The sequence below is a fragment of the Cervus canadensis genome, chromosome 19 (assembly GCF_019320065.1).
Source record: "Cervus canadensis isolate Bull #8, Minnesota chromosome 19, ASM1932006v1, whole genome shotgun sequence".
In the NCBI taxonomy this organism is placed as follows: Eukaryota; Metazoa; Chordata; class Mammalia; order Artiodactyla; family Cervidae; genus Cervus; species Cervus canadensis.
The window spans coordinates 56,635,502-56,660,573 of NC_057404.1; the positions used below are offsets into that span (position 1 = coordinate 56,635,502).

Sequence of the window (25,072 nt, forward strand, 5' to 3'; positions counted from 1 at the left end):
AATATATCACAAAATGAACATTTTATATTGGTTTTAACTATAATATTTCAAATGGGCTAAATGTTATTTTATTGCAAGTGAAATAGGACCAACAGCCCAGTCACAGAATTTAAAATACAGGAGAACCAATTAGGGTAAAAATAATTCCTAATGTAGGAATGTTGTGTAACTTCTTTGGTAATTTCTGACCTTGAAAATTATCTTACCATCAACAGACTTATTTGGGGGGAAAGAAGTTTTATTGAAAAATCAAACAAGAAATTAACAGACTGAGCCTGATTTCAAATCAGAAGGTGTTTGAAAGATAAACTACATCTTAAGAAGACTGAGCTAAACTCTGGAAATGTGCCTTACATTTCCACAAAACACTTACCAAGACTCCTAAAAACCTTCTCATCTTTCTGCTTAAAGTATATTTTACTTACCCATTTAGTTCCAACTTAGTTTCCATTATTACCTCAGTTTTATAAAGACCTTCAACTTACTTTTGCTTCCTCTTTATTACTAAAAATTCCACTCTTTTCTTCCTTCTGCAATTTAATTAGTGGAAAAAGCTATTATGCTCTAAATGATTATATTTGAGGAATACAGTCCTTAGTTTTGTGTGGACAGTTCATCCTTTTTTCTTAGCTCATCCTAGTCCCTTAGCTTTAAGAAATGGAAACAAAATTCCTCTCTAACACAGTAGAGCAAGGAAGGGGAAACATTCCTGTCTGATGCGGTTTTCTGCTCTTCTCAACACATTTCTTCACAACCCCATGACAGTGTACAAGGACGCTGACTTTTAAAAAGCAGAATCACCCAATTATCCCGTCCCTATCTTACACTTGTTAGTTCTTGGTTAACAGATTTCTCAAGGCTCCAATCTCAATGACTAAATGCTTACAGAAGCTTTTGTCTAAGGCCAGAACATCAGGATTGCAGCAGACACGCTCACTTAAACACAACAGAGGGGAGCCTCGGGAAGGTCTGGGGTCTATTACATAATGCTACCGGTAAAACTGGGTGACTACGTCTTCATCCTTTTACTCAACAATACTGTGGGGCTGCTGTGTACCAAGGAGTGATGAAACTGGAAGAAAGGCTACCTGGAAGAGCTCAAGAATGGGTGACACATAAACATACACTTAACAGCACAGAGAATGACAGGATGACTTTTATAACAGATTGCTAAGGGCACAGAAGGGTGACCAAATATGCATAAAAGAGAAAGTTTCTCACAAATGATCACATTTGAGTTTTTGTCTTTAATAAAGCATTTGATAAAAGATTTAAATCTCCATTTTCAAGAAAATGAGATTAAAGCAGATAAAGAGACTGTTGTGCAAACCTCCTCAGATAATTATACAGTTTTAAAAAAAAAAAGTATGTATTGATGTGCTGTTTGTATCTGGAACCATGTACTAATGAAACAATGTACTAATAAGGAAGACAATTTTCAGCCAACACAACAGTGTTCACGGAGTTCAGTAACTATCTTCCATTTTGAGAATTTCTATTTGATTCTTTTTTTTTTTTTCAAACCTGCCTGTATCGCCTCCTTTTTCCTTTAAATACTAGTGGCAGTTGTCCTTCATCTTTCTGCACATACTTTTGAGCATAAGTACATCCCCAGGTCCCCTGAAGAATGAAGTGTCGGGCACACAACTTGCTCCTTACCTGGCACCGCACTCAGGGTGTGAATCTGAACTCTGTCCCCTGCGGGGCACGCTCGGCTCTCGCCAGCCACTGGTGTCTCTCCTTTCTCTGGCCACTGCAGACAGAGGCAAGCTTCCCTGCTACTGCTTCTGGCTACCAGTGGGGGTTCTCTTGGCCTGCTTCCATGGACGGAACCTTCACAAGCCTCGGCTTGCCCTGGGAGCTGAGCCTCTCCCCTCCCCGGACGCCGCCTGCAGAGGGGACTCATCCCCTCCCACCCCTATTGTTACCCACAGACATTCTTACCACGCTGTACTCCATCTGGACTTTGGTCACTCACATTGCTTACTCTGAGTTCCCCTCCTTCTATCTGATACCTGCGTTTTCCCTTTCTTGAGATCATCTGTCATTTTAAAAATCGCTTTTGGTGAAATTTTATCCTCCACTTGTTTGCAGAATAGGGGTGGGGTGGGGTGGTGTTCTGCATTTGTTCTGTCTGGCAAACTGACCAGAAATCTTGTTCACAGGCTTTAACACCTACTGTGTACACCCTGAAAACCAGCTCTTTCCTATATTTAATTTTGTTTCCTTAGCATTACAACAAGATATTAATCATTAGGCAACTTTATAGAATAAGGACTTCCAATGATGAATTTTCCATCCTTTGTGGTAACCAATTATTTCTCTTACTAATAATTTTATAGATTTAGATAGAGAGGTTAATTTAAGGGATGATAAATTAAATAGAATTAATATAGTCTTTCAAAAAAACAGGCAAGTTCTTTCAAGAGACTGTTAGACCAGGAAAATATAATACTTACATGTGCCTCAATACCTAGATGGATGACATTTTTAAAACAGCACTGATAAAGACAACAGATAAAAATCTGAGAAAAGGTACAGCGTTTGTCCAAGGTGACATAAAACAGGAAAAGACCAGAAGACTTGGATTCTCCAAATTTCAAAGAGCCCAGCAAAGCATGTACCCCATGTCCTCCTTGTGTTAATAAAAAGTCTTTCCTTTTTCTATCAACTATTGCTCCTTTCAACAAATTAGTTAATTTTCTTCAAGACAAGGCTTTTAAAGTTTTTAAAGTTGTCAGTTTACAAAGACAGCTTTTATTCAAAGTATTTGTCAGACCTCATACCTGAGAGGCGAAGCCCCTAAACATGTTAGCTTCCATATCAGAAGCCCAATCACTTCTGCTTACCCGCTGACTACCTGAAGGGCCCTCGAACACGAATGCTTTATGCTACTTTTTTTTTATGCTATCTTTTAAAGCATCAAGAAACGTCTCGGTTTTCTATTTCCCTGACACTTTTCACAGCATAAATGCATATCATGTCCTCACAGGGTCAAATGTTCTTTTAGGAATGCAAAGGGCAAGACTTGACTCTGGCTGGGTGAGCAATGAGGAATGTGACAGCTGGTCGCTGCAGGGACAAGTGATCATTGCCATAGCGAACAACTTCTTCCTCCATCAGCAGCTGCCCCAACCTTCACTGAGGCCATACATCAGTTTCTATGCTTCTCCCTGGTCCTAGTTCCAGGGGATGCTCGGCATGGAGGCTAAAAGCCAGACAGAGAAGGAAAAGCCTCTACAATCTTAGCTGTCTCTCTCTCCCACCAGCAGAATGTCTTTATCATTATGACGCGATTCCAGACCATCTACAATCTGAGCTGAAAACCTAACTTCACCAAGAAAACAGGAACTTAATGCAGACAGGAGACAGTGGAGAGTTCTGCCTAGTGCCCTGCCTCAAGCTTTCCCAACTCAGTCATTCATTCAGCAACAAATATTTCATTCAACAGATAATTAATAAGCACAATGAAAGTCCCAGTCACTGGTTTAGACAATGAAGAGGGCACAGTAGTGAGCAAGACAGATACAGATCTGGTCTTCATGGAGCTGACGTTCTAGTCAGGCTGTTACACTTGGAAGGGAATCCTACTCCTGTGCCCCTGCCCACACCTCTTATACAGACAAAATGAAACAGATAGGTTGATCTGACCACTCCAGGCCTTTTCACCTCTCTTCCAAATCCTAGGCAATCAGCAAATGATGGCCATGTTCCATGCGGTAGGCAAGATAAAGACTTACAAGGATGTCCCATCCTATTCCCTGGAACCTACAACTATGTGACCTCAAATGACAAAAGGGATTTGGCAATGTAACTAAGTTATATATCTGGAGATTATCCTGAATAATCTGGGTGATCCTAAAGTAATCAGAGGGCTTCCCTGATGGCTCAGTGGTAAAGAATTCACCTGCCAATGCAGAAGACTCAGGTTCCATCCCTGGGTTGGGAAAATCCCCTGGAGAAGGACATGGCAACCCACTCCAGTATTTTTGCCTGAGAAATCCCATGGACAGAGGAGCCTGGTGGGCTACAGTCTATGGGGTCACAAAGAGTCAGACACGACTGAGCAACTAAGCACATACAATGTAATCACAAGAATCCTTATGACAGAAAGTTTGAGGCAGGCAAGTCAGAGTTAGAGATTTTAAGATGCAGCTGCAGGTTCTGAAGATGAGGAAGGGGCCACAAGCCAAGTGATGTGGACAGCCCACTGAAGCAGGAAAGGTTAAGAGGATAGATTTCTTCTCCAGAGACTCAGCAGAGAAACACAGCCCTGCTGACACTTTGAGCCAGCCTGCTAAGAACTACTTCAGACTCTGACCTCCAAAACTCTAAGATAATACATTTGTGTTGTTTTCAGCCATGAAAATTTTAAGCCATGTAGTTTTCTCACGGCAGCAGTAAGAAACTACCACATCCCATTAGCATTACCCTCACATGCTCCCATTCCTGCGCACTCTTCCTCACCCCATATCATATCTTGTGCATCACCGTTTAAATCCTCATTTTCTTTGAAAGCCCTGACATCTCACTGCTGTTGTTTTCTTGCCTTCAGTCCACCTTTGACACTTATGCCAAATTTATAGTGTTCTTCTTGGAACACTATTTTGCACACAAAAATTATCTCACTATTCAAAGCTTTTAATGGTTCCATCCATCCATCTATAGGACAAAAAAAATTGAAGATTCTGATTCCATACACTCAACATAAACTAATATCACTTACAAGGGTCTTTGACACAGAATGCCACAATGACCTTGGCGCACATCATCCCTTGAAAAATTATCTTCCACTTTCTCAACTAAGGCTGTCTCCAAAAAGCTTGCCTTCAAAGTCCTTTAAAATTCTGTGTGGCAGCTAAGCGTGCCATAATCTGGTGATGAGGTATTCTCATTTTTAACCTCATTCCTTCTACTTACATCCTATATTTGCAACACAATTGTTTCCTAAGGACATGATTTATATCTTATGCCTTGGCATTGTTCTCAATGCTTCATAGATATTTGCTGTTGATGATAAGGGAAGAAGGGTCAGAGAAATCGAAGTATTTTAGGGTGATGTACTTACTGAAGTTTTGGTGCTAGTGGTAAAGAACCTGCCTCTCAATACAGGAGATGTAAGAGACCCAGGTTTGATCCCTGGGTTGGGAAGACCCCTGGAGAAGGGCATGGCAACCCACTCCAGTATTTGTGCCTGGAGAATCCCAAGGACACAGGAGCATGGTGGGCTACAGTCCATAAGGTCGCAGAGTCGACACGGCTGAAGTGACTTAGCACACATGCACTTACTGGACAATTCACACCTGAATAATAGTTAATAATATTTCACCATTTTTCCTCTCTTCTTCACTTGATATTAAGAGTTCTGTCCTCATACAAGAAACTTATGTGCAGTAAGAAATATACACTCTTAATAAGTCTTTAGCTATGGAGTTGAAACTTACAGCCTAAAAGGATTTTGGAAGAGTGTGAAAGAAAAGTCTGAGATTGTTTTAATATTTTAAATATAGAAAATCACAGAGAATGAGGCAGTAAACATCCATCCCTTGTCATCTAAAACAGTAGGAAAGTGGGGCTTGTTAAAACACTGCTTGGTGGGTCCCACCCCCAGAGTGTCGGAGTCAGAGATCTGGGTTGGTGTCCGAGAATCTGTTTTTTTTCCTAAAAGTTTACTAAAAGTTCTCAGGTGATGCCAAATGCTACTGGTCTATGGACAAAATACACTTTGATAGCCATTGATGTAGAACTACTCAATGTTAATATTTGGTAATGTTTCTTCTTTTTAAGTTAAATTACGAAAACATCAAATTGGACTTTTCCCTTACCAGTCTCATGGTATTTCATGCCAAATGTCTGGGATATTTGCAATTTTTTGTTATTACAAACAATCCGCAATAAACATATTTGTATAGGACTCTTTGTACACATGTGTGAGAGCGTTGGGGCTTCCAAGTGTTGCTAGTGGTAAAGAACCCACCCGCCAGTGCAAGAGACACAAGAGACATGGGTTTGATCCCTGGGTTGGGAAGATCCCCTAGAGGAGGGCATGGCAACCCACTCCAATGTTCTTGCCTGGAGAATCCTATGGACAGGGCTATAGTCCATGCGGTTGCAGAGTAAGACACGACTGAAGTGACATAGTATGCACACACACACATGAGAGTTTCTTTGATGAAAGCTTCCAAGGTTTATAGAATTTTTACCTTTATCATCAGTGTAGAAAAGTTCTGTTAACCTCACACCCTAACCAGCACCTAGTATGATTAGGCTTTTTTTTTTTTTAATAATTGTTTCTTTTTTTTTATTATTATTATTTTTTTTTCCAGTGGGTTTTATCATACATTGATATGAATCAGCCATGGATTTACATGTATTCCCAATCCCGATCCCCCCTCCCACCTCCCTCTCCACCCGATTCCTCTGGGTCTTCCCAGTGCACCAGGCCGGAGCACTTGTCTCATGCATCCCACCTGGGCTGGTGATCTGTTTCACCATAGATAGTATACATGCTGTTCTTTTGAAATATCCCACCCTCACATTCTCCCACAGAGTTCAAAAGTCTGTTCTGTACATCTGTGTCTCTTTTTCTGCTTTGCATATAGGGTTATCATTACCATCTTTCTAAATTCCATATATATGTGTTAGTATGCTGTAATGTTCTTTATCTTTCTGGCTTACTTCACTCTGTATAATGGGCTCCAGTTTCATCCATCTCATTAGAACTGATTCAAATGAATTCTTTTTAATGGCTGAGTAATATTCCATGGTGTATATGTACCACAGCCTCCTTATCCATTCATCTGCTGATGGGCATCTAGGTTGCTTCCATGTCCTGGCTATTATAAACAGTGCTGCGATGAACATTGGGGTGCACGTGTCTTTTTCAGATCTGGTTTCCTCAGTGTGTATGCCCAGAAGTGGGATTGCTGGGTCATATGGCAGTTCTATTTCCAGTTTTTTAAGGAATCTCCACACTGTTTTCCATAGTGGCTGTACTAGCTTGCATTCCCACCAACAGTGTAAGAGGTTCCCTTTCTCCACACCCTCTCCAGCATTTATTGACTGTAGACTTTGGATAGCAGCCATCCTTGAACTGGCGTGTAATGGTTTAACAGGCCAATATCACTGATGAACATAGATGCAAAATCCTTAACAAAATTCTAGCAAACAGAATCCAACAACATATTAAAAAAATCATACACCACGACCAAGTGGGCTTTATCCCAGGAATGCAAGGATTCTTCAATATCCGCAAATCAATCAATGTAATACACCACATTAACAAATTGAAAGATAAAAACCATATGATTATCTCAATAGATGCAGAGAAAGCCTTTGACAAAATTCAACACTCATTTATGATTAAAACTCTCCAAAAAGCAGGAATAGAAGGAACATACCTCAACATAATAAAAGCTATATATGACAAACCCACAGCAAGCATCACCCTCAATGGTGAAAAATTGAAGGCATTTCCCCTGAAATCAGGAACAAGACAAGGGTGCCCACTCTCACCACTACTATTCAACATAGTGTTGGAAGTTCTGGCCACAGCAATCAGAGCAGAAAAAGAAGTAAAAGGAATCCAGATAGGAAAAGAAGAAGTAAAACTCTCACTGTTTGCAGATGACATGATCCTCTATATAGAAAACCCTAAAGGCTCTACCAGAAAATTACTAGAGCTAATCAATGAATATAGTAAAGTTGCAGGATATAAAATTAACACACAGAAATCCCTTGATTAGGCTTTTTAATCTTTGTCAATCTGTTGGTTAAAATGTATCTCATTATTGCTTTAATTTGTATTTCCCTGATTACTACAGAGAATGAACACTTTTTAATTATTATTGGCTATGTCAGTTCTCTTTTTCTGTGTTGCCAATGTGTATCTTTGCCAATTTTGACCTTTGCATTGTTGTTTTGAATTGTCTGGCTTTTTGAGAATCAAAGTTTCTTATTTCTTTAAATGACTGGTAAGGCTGACTTCACTTGGTTGTGATCCATTTTATCCAACTGTTATGCACAAGTCACGCTATACCTATTTCTTTCAAAAGTATGTTTATGGATCTTCCTGAGTTGGGAGACAAGACAAGAAAGATTATAGGAGTGGATGCTTTTACTCTTGCAGCCCGGGTGGCCAAGAAGAGGCAGTCAGGGTGAAAAGAAACTTTTAGGAAGTTGCGAGATATAAACAGCAGTGCCCTGAAGATAACTGGCATCAGGAATACATTATCAATGGCCAGTGGCTCTAATATAGTTAATAAACCCACTCCTGGTCAAAAAAGGAAAGAAATTTATAATGCCAAGAAGTTTGCCATTTAAAAAAAAGGAGAAGGAAGGGTCTGCAATGTAACAGGTACTTTCCCTGTTAATCCTTCTAATCTTTGTCACAACACTTTTGGGTCGATATGATTACTCCTATTTCATCACAAGAGCGGCTGATATTCAGAAAAGTTAACCAGGCAGTGCAAGAATGTGGAGACCCCAAAGCTTCTCCAGGTATAACCCCATAAGTCCATGATCTTTGCACTACTCCCTGCAGGGGAGAGTGAAGCCAGAACTAATATAAAATACAGGATCCTAAGTACTAGGATTTAAACCAGAGGAATCATGAAGACCAACAGTTTTCCAGTATACCCAGGACTGTTTTCAGACCCTATACATATGCTTATCTTGTTAATGCATGCTTTCATCAAAGGGAATGGAACAGTTTTAAAATGAGACAAAATCAAATCCAAAGTGGCTGCTTAAAGTTCTGTTTTCTTAGACTCCCTATTATAAATCTTGTGACACGTTTTTATTGCCAAGAACTACTTACATAACATAAAAGTCCTATGTTTCAGGGGGAACTAGACAATAATGCAATTTCAAAAATAAGTAGATTATTCAATAAAAAGCAAAATAAGCCTATGGTGATAAAAGTCAGAACTGGGTAGCCCATGGCTCTTGCACATTGACAAGGGTGATTAAAGTGTTCACCATCTTGACTGGGGTCTTACTTACACAGATGTACAAACATCTGTTAGAACTCATCAAATTGTATAATACTCAAAGGCCTACATATTTCACTGTATGTAAACTTTACCTTCGTTTCAGAAAGTATTTAGAAGGGAGCTGGTGACTGCTGACGATGTTGTAAGGTGGCGGTCCACGCGCTGAGCTGCCGGCTGCCCCGGTCACGGCGGGACGCGCTGAGGTTCTGACCATGCGCTCCGTGCCGCCAGCAGAGCAGGGGCTGCCGGGCGCCGGGGCACATCCACCCCTGGGGGGCAGTAGCTGGCCCGCCCTGGGAACATCCAGTGGGAGTGGTGCCAACCTGAGACTGGATTCCTTCCACACAAGGGGATGCTGGGCATAATTCTTGATCCGAGTATTTATTCTTATCCCTTTGCACCAAAAAAAAAAAAAAAAAATTCCTCTTCTCTGCCAAAAGCCAACCTCTGCTACACCAGTTTTTAAGTGATGAGGTGAAGGTCTGAAACCTAGAATCACAGGGACCTGCCTGCTCCTTATTAGACCTCTCCATCCCCGGGATACAGGGATTCAGGGCTGAGACAGAGCCGCACACAGCCGCTCTGAGCAAATGTCTCCTCCTCTGCCCTGTACAAACTGCAGAGACACAAAGGTTACACAGCAGAAAAGAGCCTGCTGTCCTTCCCATGGCAGGGAGCCCTCAGCCTCTGCTGTGTTTATGTAACTTTCCATCCCTCCATTTGTCTGCCGTCGCATCACTCCACGAGGAGGACGCGGACGCTGTCTGACCCTCGTCAGGTGACACGCCCTGCGGTGGGCACTTGTCACACTCCTGTCTCACTAGGACCCCATCAAAACTCCCGCTATTTGCACCTCCCGCTGAAGCTTCCCAGACGAGTCACCTTAACACAGAGAGGTGAGGAGAGGTTCTTCAGCAATCACTGACCTTAAGCCGGCCCTCAAGACTAAGCTGTTTTTACTACAGTTGTAACTCTCCTTTGAACTCGATCTCACTTGGCTAATTGGGAGCAAGTCCAAAATAACAATAAAAAATGTGTGTACTCAATATAGGTTGTACAAATTGCACTTGCACTTTGTATCAGAATAACCCTATCACTGTCGGCGCCCACCTTTACACATGTCATTGCCCAAAATGACTTCAGAGCCTGGGATCTATTGAACAGCTAAGATTTATTTTCAGGGAGAGGTGCTGCGTTCTGCCAGGTGCTGGCCCGCAGAAGCACAGGCTTCACCCGGACAGTGCCGTTGGGTTTGGATTCCATCAAACCAGGATGGAGTCTGTTCTGGCACTGCCTACACTTAAAACAGGTCTGCGCTCTACAGCCTGGCTGGACGCTGTCCTAGTGAAGCTCTCTGATCATTACAGGGTAAAGGGGTGTGCCCATAACGTGCACCTAACACACACACAAGAGAAGCAACACTGCAAAAGCAGCAAAAAGCGAGTTTCATGCATCAAGACACCGAACAGGGTGAACCTCATTTACAAGTTAAAGCTGGTATCACAGGGTTGAGAGAACACCTTCTTAATGGGAGCTGAACCAAGTGTTTAGATCAGTGTTCTTGTCTCTACTAGCCCATCGAACTGCATCACGCCAGTTAGATATTCACATCATAGAAGCTGGATATTCACAACATTTAACTTAAGAGATCCAGGGGGAAAATCTGTGTGTGTTTATAGTTTTTTTTACATTCAACAAATCCTTCATATAAGAATGTAATTTATAGTATTTTCTCTCTAAGTGTTTTTTCCTCCAAGATGGAAGATGAGCCTTAAGAGATAACCATACAGGGAGCTCAGATGCAGACAGACACCAGTCTCACCGGCAGAACTCCGAGCAGTAGGCGTTACCAGCACAGACACGGGCCCTCCTCCACACAGCTGCGCACATAATACACTGAGTAATTAGCTGGGAATCACTGTTGGCAACTCTGGGTTTTATCATTCTATTATTCCAGTCCGTAACTTTGCATTTTCCAAAACTAAAATAGTACAAGAGTTGGTTGGTAGCTTTTCAGGTACAATCATGAATAAAGATGAACAAGGTAACTATTTCATGGTGAAAAGAGTGCAGCCTTAGAATAAGATGACATGGGTCTGAATTCCAGCCCTCCCACTTTACAGATATGAAATATTGGGAAATTTCCTTAACTTGACCCGGTCCTTAAATCTTCATCTGAGATGGGGATGACGATGTCAACACAAAACAGTTATTTCTGATCTCTAAAGGTTGGCAGGAAGATCCAAGTACTACTGCTATTAACTGCATAGCCTTGATTAAGTTTCTACTTTTAAATTTCTTCTTCTTAAATTAAATTTCTTCCCTTTTATTTGTCTGTTTTCATTTCCAGGCTCCAAAATGGCAAAGATACATTTTTTTTTTAAAGTAGATTTCAGGTAAACTAGGTTACTGCACACCAGGCATGCAGTTTAAATGTCAGCCTCTCATCTCCTCGGTAAGCATTCTTGTCTCACCTTGCTCTCGTGGAGTCTACAGTCTCGGGAGGGGAAACTGAAATGGGGACTAGCACAGATGGACATAATGGTTGACAGTCAATAAAGAGGGGCAGGTAAGTAGGTAAATGCAGCTCAGTAGGTAAAGAATCTGCCTGTCAATGCAGGAGATGCTGGTTCGATCCCTGGATTGGGAAAATCCCCTGGAGAAGGAAATGGCACCCCAATCCAGGATTCTTGCCTGGGAAATCCCGTGGACAGAGGAGCCTGGCGGGCTACAGCCGCGGGGTGGCAAAGAGCCGGGCACGGCTGGGCACGGCACAGCGCAGCAGCAGTCAGAACGGACGGCTGAGGACTTCATCCTGAGACGTCACCTGAGTAAAAACCCGGAGCGGCTTCTGTGGTGCTCAGTGGCTGCCTCCCAACGCGGGGGATGTGGGTTAGATTCGGGCTGGGGAACTAAGATCCTATGTGCTGCCACTACTGAGCCTGCGTGAGCCAGCAAAAGATCCCACCTGATGCAACTGAGGCCCGAGACAGCAAAAATAAATAAGTGAATATTTTAAAACAAACAAAAAAAGCCTGATGGAGATGAGACAGTGAGCCACATGGAGAATGAGGTGAAGGGACTTCAGACAAGGAAACAGCAAGTGCACTTGTATCAGAATAACCCTGGGGCTGGAGCTTACCTGATTTGCAGAGAAAACAGCTGTGCTTGAGAGGACCGGCAGGGAGAGATAGCAGGTGGGATCCGAGGGGCTTCGGGGGCCGGATCAGGCGGGACCTTTCTTACTTAGAGCATGAAGGGGAAATCCATTGCAAGGTTTAAAGCAGGGGAGAGACGAGATCTAACAAGTTTTATAAAACACATTTTAAGACTAGACTGCAGGAAGTCCAAGGCTTGAAGTAGGGACAGCAGTTGGGGTGGGAAAGGCTGATGTGATAATTCAGGCGCTCCATGCCGAGGCTCCAGTGGGGCAGAACTGCAGGGGGAGACCACTGACTGGCGGGAACGTCAAGAGTTGTCCTGATGGCTGCATATATACTGGGGCGGGGCATGAATTTCAGCTGAGTTTAGCCTGTAAGGAATTTAGCCTGAATGGCTGGGATGGTGGACAAGTTAACTGTGATGGGGTTGAAGTACAGAGCAAGTTCAGAGGGAAGGAAGATCGGGGGTGATGTTTCAGACATGTTAAGTTTACGACACCTATTAGACATATATAGGTAGAGAAGTCAAGTAAGCAGTCGAATATATGAGTTGACATTGAAGAAACAATACAACTGCAATACATGTTCGGTCAGCACACAAATTGTATTTAAAACCATGAGAGTAAATAAAATCACATAAGGACTACGTATATCAGAGCAGAGGGCCCAGGACTGAGCCATTTAGCACCACTGTGATGATCAGGCAGCAGCTAAGGAGACAGAGAGACAGAGAGACAGGAGAAAAGAACTGGGGAGTATGCAGTCCTGGAAAGCAAGCGAAGACAATCTGTCCTGGAGGGAGGAGTGGTCATCCACGTCACATGACACCCACAGACAGGGTGAGGTGAGAATGCGTTCTCACCACCAGCTCTTGTCCCGTGGATGCCATGCGACCCTGCAGAGTGGTTTCCATAGAGTGGTGAGGCTGAAGGCTGCGGTGGATTATGCTCCAGAGAGTGGGAGGAATGGAAACGACAAACAGGGACAGCTCTTTCAAAGAGTTTAGCTCTTGTGGTCATCAGGGAAATGGTGGTCTCTGCAAGGAGATGTGCAGTCCAACGAGCATTTGGTTTTGTTTTTAAGATGGGAGTATGTCAAGGCTGTATATTGTCACTCTGCTTATCTAACTTATGTGCGGAGTACATCATGAGAAATGCTGGACAGGATGAAGCACAAGCTGGAATCAAGACAGACAGTAGAAATATCAATAACCTCAGGTATGCAAATGACACCACCCTTATGGCAGAAAGCAAAGAAGAACCGAAGAGCCTCTTGATGAAAGTGAAAGAGGAGAGTGAAAAAGTTGGCTTAAAGCTCAACATTCAGAAAACGAAGATCATGGCATCTGGTCCCATCACTTCATGGCAAACAGATGGGGAAACAGTGGAAACAGTGTCAGATTTTATTTTGGGGGGCTCCAAAATCATTGCAGATGGTGACTGCAGCCATGAAATTATAAGACACTTACTCCTTGGAGAAAAGTTATGACCAACCTGGACAGCGAATTAAAAATCAGAGACATTACTTTGCCAACATAGGTGCATCTAGTCAGAGCTATGGTTTTTCCAGTGGTCACGTATGGATGTGAGAGCTGGACCCTAAAGAAAGCTGAGAACTGAAGAATTGATACTTTTGAACTGTGGTGTGGGAGAAGACTCTTGAGAGTCCCTTGGACTGCAAGGAGATCCAACCAGTTCATCCTAAAGGAGATCAGTCCTAGGTGTTCATTGGAAGGACTGATGCTGTAGCTGAAACTCCAGTACTTTGGTCACCTCATTCGAAGAGTTGACTCATTGGAAAAGACCCTGATGCTGGGAAGGATTGGGGGCAGGAGGAGAAGGGGACGACAGAGGATGAGATGGCTGGATAGCATCACCAACTCGATGGACATGAGTCTGAGTAAGCTCCGGGATTTGGTGATGGACAGGGAGGCCTGGCATGTTGCGGTCCATGGGGTCGCAAAGAGTCGGACACGACTGAGCAACTGAACTGAACTGATGCTGACAAACCAATTTGGTGGTGGAGGCGAATTTTGGTGATTCTGGACATAGAGGGAGGAGTTGCTGGGCTGTCTTTGAGAAGATGAGACGGATGAGAGAGCACAGTTGCAAGGCTGACCTTTGCTATTTCACAAACGGTTAAAGTCAAAGGGGAGTCAGAGGGGACTTTCCCTGATGGTCCAGTGTTTGGACTCTGAGCTTCCAATGCAAGGGCATAGGGTTCTGTCTTGGTTGAGGAACTACAATCCCACATGCTACTGGGCCAAAAAAAATTTTTAATTAAAAAAAAAAAAAAAAACAGCAAAACCCCAAAACCCTAAACATTTTTTTTCCCATTTATTTTTATTAGTTGGAGGCTAATTACTTTACAATATTGTAGTGGGTTTTGCCATACATTGACATGAATCAGCCATGGATTTACATGTGTTCCCCATCGCAATCCCCCCTCCCACCTCCCTCTCCACCCGATCCCTCTGGGTCTTCCCAGTGCACCAGCCCCGAGCACTTGTCTCATGCATCCAACCTGGGCTGGTGATCTATTTCACCCTTGATAATATACATGTTTCAATGCTATTCTCTCAAAACATCCCACCCTTGCCTTCTCCCACAGAGTCCAAAAGTCTGTTCTGTACATCTGTGTCTCTTTTTCTGTTTTGCATATAGGGTTATCGTTACCATCTTTCTAAATTCCATATATATGTGTTAGTATACTGTACTGGTCTTTATCTTTCTGGCTTACTTCACTCTGTATAATGGGCTCCAGTTTCATCCATCTCATTAGAACTGATTCAAATGAATTCTTTTTAATGGCTGAGTAATATTCCATGGTGTATATGTACCACAGCTTCCTTATCCATTCATCTGCTGATGGGCATCTAGGTTGCTTCCATGTCCTGGCTATTATAAACAGTGCTGTGATGAACATTGGGGTGCACGTGTCTCTTTCAGATCTGGTTTCCTCAGTGTGTATGCCCAGAAGTGGGATTGCTGGGTCATATGGCAGTTCTATTTCCAGTTTTTTAAGAAATCTCCACACTGTTTTCCATAGTGGCTATACTAGTTTGCATTCCCACCAACAGTGTAAGAGGGTTCCCTTTTCTCCACACCCTCTCCAGCATTTATTGCTTGTAGACTTTTGGATAGCAGCCATCCTGACTGGCGTTTAATGGTACCTCATTGTGGTTTTGATTTGCATTTCTCTGATAATGAACGATGACACTCTCCGACATAAATCACAGCAGGATCCTTTATGACCCACCTCTCAGAATATTGGAAATAAAAGCAAAAATAAACAAATGGGACCTAATGAAACTTAAAAGCTTTTGCACAACAAAGGAAACTATAAGCAAGGTGAAAAGACAGCCCTCAGGTTGGGAGAAAATAATAGCAAATGAAGCAACAGACAAAGGATTAATCTCAAGCAACTCCTGCAGCTCAATTCCAGAAAAATCAATGACCCAATCAAAAAATGGGCCAAAGAACTAAACAGACATTTCTCCAAAGAAGACATACAGATGGCTAACAAACACATGAAAAGATGCTAAACATTTTTTTTTTTTACTTAAAAAAGAAAGAAAAAATAAAAAGGGAGGGGGGAGGCAGTGATCTAGAGGGTATAAAGTCAGATACAGGAGTGGGGAAAAGAGATGGGGAAGTGCTCTGTGGAAGGACTCCTCTAAATGCTCTATTTTTCACTGAAATAGTAAGCAAGATCACCACTCAAAGTGGGGACGGGGACACACCATTGAGATCTAAGGAGAGAGGAGAAAGTAATAGTAAAACAACATACACACCCACTGCCCCCCAAAGAGTTAACTGTTTTCATCCCCACAAACCAATTCTCTCTTTTGCATGTTCTATTTTTAGGAAATATCATAATTCTCCCTCATTACATCTACCTAAAAAACCTAGAAAGTATTCTACATTCTTCCTTCCACTTAACCCTCCATCAAATCAATCCCTCACCCCCACAAACAGAGGTGTAACAAGTTCACTGCTAGTCTGGATTATGTAAACTCCTTACCAACTGCCCTGCTTCCAGACAGAACCTTCTCTGCCTATGAACAAATATGGAAATCAAAATCTATGAAGTGTCAAATTATGTGGCTCTGGGTTAGAGTATAAACAAAGGAAACTGTTCATCCTTAATGCTGTGGCCACACAGATCTTTAAATGATAGCAAATGTTTCCTGGCTTAAAAAATAAAATAAAATCCAGCACCTCGTTTGCATGGCAATTTGAGGACTCTTTGTGACCTTGCCTCGGCCTGCCTGCATGGCCTCATCTCCAGTTTATACTCAAGCAAACGCTGTGCTGAGTACTGGACACATTGCTTCCAATCTTGATCCATGAGGGAGGAAGAAAATGAGGTGTAGAGAGATAACAGATAATAAAGATACCCCAGTAGGTATTTTCCCATGGGGATTAAGAAGCCAAGCACTTAAGCTACACGCAGTGATCTCACGAAGACTTGCATTTGTGACATAGTGTTTTAAGACTTTTAATACCTCCGTCATTTGCCATAGCTCAAACAGCAGGAATCTTCCTCTTGTCTCCTAGTCTTCCTCTTCTACGGAGAAGGGAATTGCAACCCACTCTAGTATTCTCGCCTGGAGAATTCCTTGGACAGAAAAGCCTGGCCTGCTATGGTCCATGGGGTTGCAAAGAGTCGGACACGACTGAAGTGACTTAGCATGCATGCGTGCTTCCTCTTCTAATTCCACTTTCTCTGACTCAAGCCAGTGTGGAAGTGCACATATACCAACTCGCCACATTTTTAAAAACTCTTATCTGTGTTGCCTCTGGTAGATATTATATTTTAGTACATGAAAGGCTGAAAAACAATAATTTGTAAGATTTTTTTTTTTAACTGAAGTATAGGTGACTTATGTTTCAGGAGTACAGCAAACTGATTTACTTATATACAAATACGTTCTTTTTCAGATTCTTTTCCATCATAGATTATTAGAAGATACTGAATATAGTTTCCTGTGCTACATAGTGGGTCCTTGTTGTTTAAGATATTATTTTATTTTCTTAATATTTTTACTTATTTATTTGCTGAATTGGGTCTTAGCTGTGTCAGGCGAGAACTTCTGCTGTGCATAAGGACTCTCCAGCTGTGGTGCACGCCTCAGCAGCTGTGGGTCACAGTCTCAGTCGCTCCACACCAGGTGGGATCTTGTTCCCTGGCCAGGGACTGAACCTGCATCCCCTGCATTCCAAGGTGGATTCTTAACTGCTGGACCACCAGGGAAGTCCCTAAGATACTATTTTAATTAACAAGTAGAGTTCCTCCTTTGTCATCTGGCCAGTTTTAAGGAAAGATACTAAAGCCGCAAAATACACTTGGAACATCTGGTGGTTTCACAGTATGTCCACATGCCCTTTGACATTCTTCTCTTCAAGAGGTGAAGCCTCACTGCCCTCCTCCCACGTCTGGATTTGATGCCTGGCCTCTTTTCTTTTTTTGTATTTATATATTTGGCTACATCATGTCTTAGCTGCAGAACATGTGAACTCTAGTTGCAGCAGGCCAACTCTTAGTTGCGGCATGTGAGATCTAGTTCCCTGACCAAGGATCGAACCCAGGCCTTCTGCACTCGGAGTGTGGAGCCTCAGCCCCTGGACCACCAGGGAAGTCCCTGATGCCTGGCTTCTGATGAGTAGTTAGTTACTATGAGGCAAAAGTGAGCGACTCTGGGGACTGGATCATCCCAGCCACTGCCGATTCCCCCTTGTTCGCTCCCTGCCACGTGCTGAGGACGTGGAGTGACTTACGGAAAAGCCTGCTGCCGGGGCAGGCAGCCCTCTGGGAAGGGCTCGCTCAAGCAGGAGGCAGGCGGCCCCGCAGCATCCTGAGTGCAGCCACGGGCTGGGAACCTGGGCCGGAGCCACCCCGCTTGCTGGGCGCCTCTGGCCTTCCTGAACCACCGAAACTGGGATAATAGAGGCTGCTGTTCAAATCACTAAGCTTAGAGTGATTTGTTACTAAGCAAGAGGTCAATATCACCCTCATGACCACCAACTAATTAGTATTAATCAATGGATCTGGAATCCTAAATCCAGACCATTTTCACTTTACTTCACCAAGTGACGCCAAAAAAAAAAGCACAAGGATGATTATAGTTCAAAAAATTTTAAATATCATCTCTTACAGTTTAATTTGAACTTTGCATAGAATATTAATTTCCACTTTATGGTAGAAGAGAAATAAGTAGGAACTTTTAGATGTGGATTTAATAAGAAAGAATATAAAATACATAGTTTATAAAGCTATAATCTTAGCTTTTAGATGGATACACATGTTTGTATATATACCTACTGATAGCAGCCATGTTACTGACAACTATCTTAACTCTTTAAGAATGCTTAAAAAATTAAGAATGCATGAAAATTATTTAATAATAAAAATCCATCCCAAGGTCTAATTATGTGGCTCTGGGTCAGAAGTTATACAAAGAAATTACGCATATCTGCAATTGGTTCCAGACCTCTACTAGTTATACTTCAGGATCTATATAAAACATCTCAAAATTAAACTTATAAATGCTCTATCAAACTTAAAATGAAGTGCGAGAATGATTTTTCTAAAAGTATAATGAAGATAAACCTCATATTGAATAAAACACAACATTTGCTCTGAACCAAATTTTCTGAGCATCCACAATAAAATTTGGGTAAATACAGCCTACCATTAACTTAATATTCAGTCTCAAGCGTTTATTCCCTCTTCTCCTGGATCAGCAGTGTGGCCCCAGGGGTCTAACCTATTAGTACTATACTGTTCCTCTGATACTCTTAAGAAATGTTTTTTCCTTAGGAAAATGGTTACCATCTTATTTGTAAAATACACTTGTTCATTATTTAAAGGCCAATGTGGACAAAGGAAAAGAAAAGATCATCAACATCAAGATAGCAAGTCTGGAACCAACGGAAACTTTTCAGAGTATTTTTGTTTTGTTTCTAAAACAAAGCTATGAGAAAATATCACAGGGGAATAAGTGCAATGGACATTTTAAAAATTTTTTTAAAAATATATAACCAGCCAATTCTTTAGGACTAAAATAGATCTAGATCCACTGCCCATCTACAATTAAACCCTCCTTATTCGTGTAGCTGTGTTTTCATCCAGGCTGATTTGGAAATGTAGGATTATGTATAAAGCTCTAGCATTTATTTTTCCAAGCTTACATGTCCAATTTAAGAAAAGCTCAGTTGGTAGTGCAAGCAGGATGTCATAGGCAAGTATCTAGCCTGCCTCCACCATCTCCCAGCTTCCTCTCTCAAGGCTGTGGGATAAACACAGCAGAGATCTGCTCTATGAAACCACAGCTTTCATCCTTCCTCCTTGATTTCTCCGGCTCTCAAAATCCAGACTTTCAACTTATGTACTGAATATTGAACTTATTTAACATCTGTCCTGTTACCTTGTATTGATATTTAATTTTTGATAAAAAATCTTCTCAATGAAACCAAAAAAAAATTTTTTAAGTGTCTTCCTTGCTTCATTAAAAAAAAAAAACAAAACTCATTGCCTAGACCAGTGCCTTACATATTACAATGGTTCAACAACTGCTTTTAAGATAAGGTCATTCAGGAGCGGATGACCCCGGCCCCATCACTTCATGGCAAACATGGGGAAACAGTGGCAAACTTTGTTTTTGGGGCTCCAAAATCACTGCAGATGGTTACGGCAGCCATGAAGTTAAAAAATGATTACTTCTTGGAAGGAAAGTTATGACCAACCTGGACAGCATATTAAAAAGCAGAGACATTACTTTACCAACAAAGGTCCATCTAGTCAAAACTATAGTTTTTCCAGTGGTCATGTATGGATGTGAGAGTTGGACCATAAAGAAAGCTGAAGGGTGCTGAAGAATTGATGCTTTTGAACTGTGGTGTTGGAGAAGACTCTTGCGAGTCCATTGGACTGCAAGGAGATCCAACCAGTCCATCCTAAAGGAGATCAGTCCTGGGTGTTCGTTGGAAGGACTAATGTTGAAGATGAAACTCCAATACTTTGGCCACCTGATGCGAAGAGCTGACTCATTTGAAAAGACCCTGATGCTGGAAAAGATTGAAGGCAGGAGGAGAAGGGGATGACAGAGGATGAGATGGTTGGATGGCATCACCGATTCAATGGACATGAGTTTGAGTAGGCTTCGGGAGTTGGTGATGGACAGGGAGGCCTGGCATGCTGTAGTCCATGGGGTCACAAAGAGTCAGACATGACTGAGCGACTGAATTGAACTGAGAATATTTTTAAACAAGCAGATAAAGTCATGTAGCCTAAGTTTTGGAAAATACTTACTTTTGTATATTGCACTTACACATCTGATTCCATTAATGCTTTACTTAATGATTTTCAGCATGCAACAAATCTCTCTGACTCATCAAAATATTTATATCATAAAAATCTCATAAAATTAGCTGATATGTTTTGAAATTTTTCAGGTTTCTTTTAAAAGTTATAAACAGTTAGATATAAACAGTTATAATATCAATATAAAATAAAGTTAGATATAACAGTTATATATACAGTTATATATAAACAGTTAGATAGCTAAAAATGCTCCTTTATCACACTGCAAAAAAAAAATATATCATAAATATTTTATCATGGCTGTTACATTTGCACCAAAGAATTATGTCATCAAGAACATAACATAACTCAAGATGATAACATAAACTCAAGATGATAAAAACAGAGGAGAATAAAAGCTCTGATTCCAAATTAGATTTCTACTTAACAACCGGAGTCGACATTCAACCAAGAGAAAACAGGTGTCAGCCTAACCTGACATTACTGGATATAATCTCCACCTCAGATCAATATGAATGTTTTCTAGAACTTGCATTATTTCACAATGTCCTGGCTTCTACCTCACTGATGCAGCCATTATAAAACAAAGCACTCATCTCCACATGCCATAACAAGCAATACTTCAAGAGAGGGGAGTATTTCAGGAAAAGATCAGCTGAGCTAGAGAGAAAGAGATGAGTTTCCCTGCTGCTGCTGCTAAGTCACTTCAGTCGTGCCCGACTCTGTGCAACCCCACGGACAGCAGCCCTCCAGGCTCCCCTGTCCACGGGACCCACTGGGCAAGAATACTGGAGTGGGTTGCCATTTCTTCCTCCTGAGTTTCCCTATGCTTCTTTACTAAACATAAAAGAACCACCTAGTTATAGTAATAACTGATGCATGTGACAAAAATTAAAAAATGGATCCAAGTGCCCAGGTCTGAAAAATCTTGTGTTAAGCCTAAAAGAAATTTAACCGCAGCTCTAAAATTCACACACTTGCTGCAAATGTTTTCATGATGTTTCCTGTGCATGTCACAGAGCACACTCACCCAGATTCACATGAACCATGCTCCAGCAACTCATATCCCTGTAAAACATATCTTCGTGTTCACTGGCGGTATTACTCCTAATACATTATAAAGGACCTCTGACCCCTCCTTCTCCCCAACCCCACCTGCTCCCTTTCTTTTTTTCCAATTTAAAAAAAGTCTGTCGGCAGAGCGGTTTCAACACAACTTTATAGAGTTCTCCTTGTCTCCACCTTCAAGCCCTGCTTCTACATGATCACATATCACATCAGGGAACTTCCCACCCCCAAATCAAAAGTAATCTAAACATCTACTGCAGCAGCTCAAGAAAACAATGAGGTGGAAGAAAGAGAGTGCAGTCATCGTCCACAGTGGAATTTTAAAAAACCCTCTTGCCTAGGTTTCAATTTCAGACCTGCCAGGTTTTAGTTGTGTGACTTTGGCCAAGTTCCCTCAATGTCCCATATCTCAGTTTTATCTACTGTAAGTGGGAATAAAACAATGACAACCTCCTCTGGTCACGACAAAGATTTAAACGAATTAACATGCGTCAGGTCCTCAGAACAGTTCCCACAGGACAAGGAGTTATTCCCCAAGTCCCACCCACACTGTTCCTCAAACCGTTTAGACTGGCTCTTCTCTCTCCCTTGACCCCTTTACTTTTTCTCTTCATTCACTTTCTCTAGCCAATAGTTCTGTGACCTTTCCCAAATAAATTATTTTAGCTTCTTCTAGCTTTTCCAGTCCGCTCCCTACCACCACCACCCTTTGCCCATTAACCGCACTGTCTTAGAAGGGAGTATACAGAGAAGGGAAGGTTGTAAGCATTTATCCTCTATGACTTAAAAAAAAATTCTCTCACAGAAGTTTTAGGAATATCTATGATCTTGACTTCCAAAAAGGCACTGCATTATTACACTTACAATTGTAACACTAATGAAAAGAACTCCTGAAAATGTTTAATTAGTTGAAATATTTCACAAGAAGAGAGGCAGATGAAGTGATTACATATTTTACTGAATCTTAAAAGTCTTCCTGAATATTCTGGACTATGTTATAGTTCAGACTCTAGTATTCAGTATTCAATTGCTCCTTTCAGTCAGCTCTGCAGAGCTGGTACCGTAAGAAATTGGGGTCACTAAAAGGTGCCAAGACATTTTATAAGCAATCAATAATCACATTTCATCTTCGGTTCCTTGGTAAATAGTTGGAGTCAGTGTCAGCTTACTCGATACAACTGCACTAATACAAAGAGAAGAAACCAAATTTACATTGCCTCCTTTATGAGCAAAAACAATGAAAAGTATCTTTCTTTGAAGCTTAGCGTTTGTTAGAGGGTAACAGTCCAGTCAGGAACTGTGCTGGCTGTCATTTGATCCCAGCTGACTGGTTATTATGTGGCTGATGACCTCTTCATCCTTTTTTTCTCATGAAAGTTCCATGCCTCCTTTAAACAAATGACAGTTGACATTTATTGATCACTTCCCGTGTGCCAGGAACTATGTCAAGCCCTTTGCATGAACAAACACATTTAATCTTTACAACAACCCTCTGAGGTAGGTAGGTCCTTTTACAACCCTCATTTAGCAGATGAGGAAACTGAAGATCCAGGGATTAACCGATTCTATCCGGGTTTCTCATCAAGTAAGTGTTGAAGATGGGATTCAAGCCCAGAGCGAGCAATCGTAACAACTACTCCCCAAAGCCCTACTGGGACTCTCCCATTGTGATTTAAAAAGCTTCGTGAGAGAAAGAGCACTTTTCTATTGTATGTACACAACAGCAAACATTGCCCCCAGTTTGTTTATGTAGCTATAAATCTAAAGATAATTTTGGAATTCATACAGTTCATCTTCTTAGTAGTTCTGGGTCAGCTAAATGACTTTTTATACCACAACCAAGCTGAGAGTATGACTGTTTTTCTGACTGTTTCTCTTCATTCCTTTTTTTCTGAAGGAATAATTCTCACAGGAAATAATTTCAACCCCAGCAGTGTGAGCGTGGGAGGCGAGGGCAAAGAGTGGGGAGGGTCAGCAAGATGTTTAAAAAGCTGCGTCTGGAAACCTTCCCATCAGTAAAGTTACTAAGACGCCAGTGAAGTCACTGAAAACTTTTATCTCATGAAATGTTCTGTGTGAATAAGCTATTGTGAAAACCAGTGAGCGCTCAGTCTTCTCATCAAATCATCGCAGGGTAAAACAGAGACAGCAGGGGAGGAGGAGGGGGCCTGGAGGCAGGCAATGCCGAGAATGCTGAGTAATTCAGCAGAAATCTCAGGGGGAGCTCTGGACAGTCACAGTCTGGGGACCTGTGGCTGAACCCACTTTACGCAGGTCTGTAAGCGAGCAGACGGCCCGTGGCTGTGAGCCAGGTTATTTACTCACGTAATCCAATTTAAGGGCTAACACTTTCAAAAATTGACACCACCATGTGTTGCCTAGGATGTGAAGCAACTAGAACTCTCATACACATCACAGGTGAAAAAGCATATGGCACAGTCACTTTGGAAAGGACTTTGGAAGTTTCTTATAGAATTCAACAAACACCCAACACACGACCTGGAAATACCCCTCCTATGTATGTACCCAAGAGAAGCGAAAATATGTCCACAAAAAGACCAGTATGCAAACATCAACAGTGCGTCTTCTTCTAAGAGACAAAAACTGGAAACAACTCAAAAGTCTATCAACGGATGAACAGATAATCAAATTGTGGCACATCCACACCCCGGAATAATCACTCAGCAATAAAAAAGGAACACACTACTTATACACGCAAGAACGCGGATGAACCACAAGCATGACACTTAGTGAATGACGGCAGGCACACAAGACTACATACTTACATACATGACTCCACTTACATGATGTGCATGACATTCTAGAAAAGGCAAGACACCAGCGACAGGAAACAGGTCAGGGACTGTCGGCAGCTGGGGGCTGAGGGAGGTGGAGCTCAGCTACAGGGGGTGCAGGGAAATATACGAGGGGACAGGAATGCTTTGCATCTTGAAAAAATTTTATTATTATTGTTATTTATTTGGCTGCACTGGGATCTTAGCTGTAGCACGTGGATCTAGTTCCCCGACCAAGGATCAAATTCTAGCCCCCTGCACTGGGAGCGCAGTCTTAGCCACGGGACCACCAGGGAAGTCCCAAATGTTTTGTATCTTGATGATAGTGATAGTTACAGGACTGTACATGCATCTCTTAAAAACTCATCAAACTATACACTTTAAATGAGTGAATTTGATTACCTAACTTGCACATCAGTGCAGCAGGGGGTTTTGTTACTGTTGTTTTAGTTTAAGCAACCCACTCCAGTATCCTTGCCTGGAAAATTCCATGGGTGGAGGAGCCTGGTGGGTTACAGTCTATGAGGTCACAAAGAGTCAGACAAGACTGAGCAACTTCATTTTCACTTTCCTCACTGGCAGTTACAAAGACAAAAACATGTGTACCCAGAGGATGCTCTCTTGCAGAAATGCAGTCTCTTCACCCTGGTGATTTTGTTGCATATTCTCACGGATTCCCTCAATCCTCAGTGTTCATGCAACTTTGAAAGAGACGTTTAACCAGAGCATG

At 41.9% G+C, this 25,072-nt stretch overlaps 1 protein-coding gene across 2 annotated transcripts in view; it reads right to left on the minus strand.

Annotated features, from left to right (window-relative positions):
• The window catches only part of PDE5A (phosphodiesterase 5A), a 127,314-nt gene that overhangs the window by 83,897 nt on the left and 18,345 nt on the right, over positions 1–25,072 (minus strand). The window lies entirely within an intron of this gene.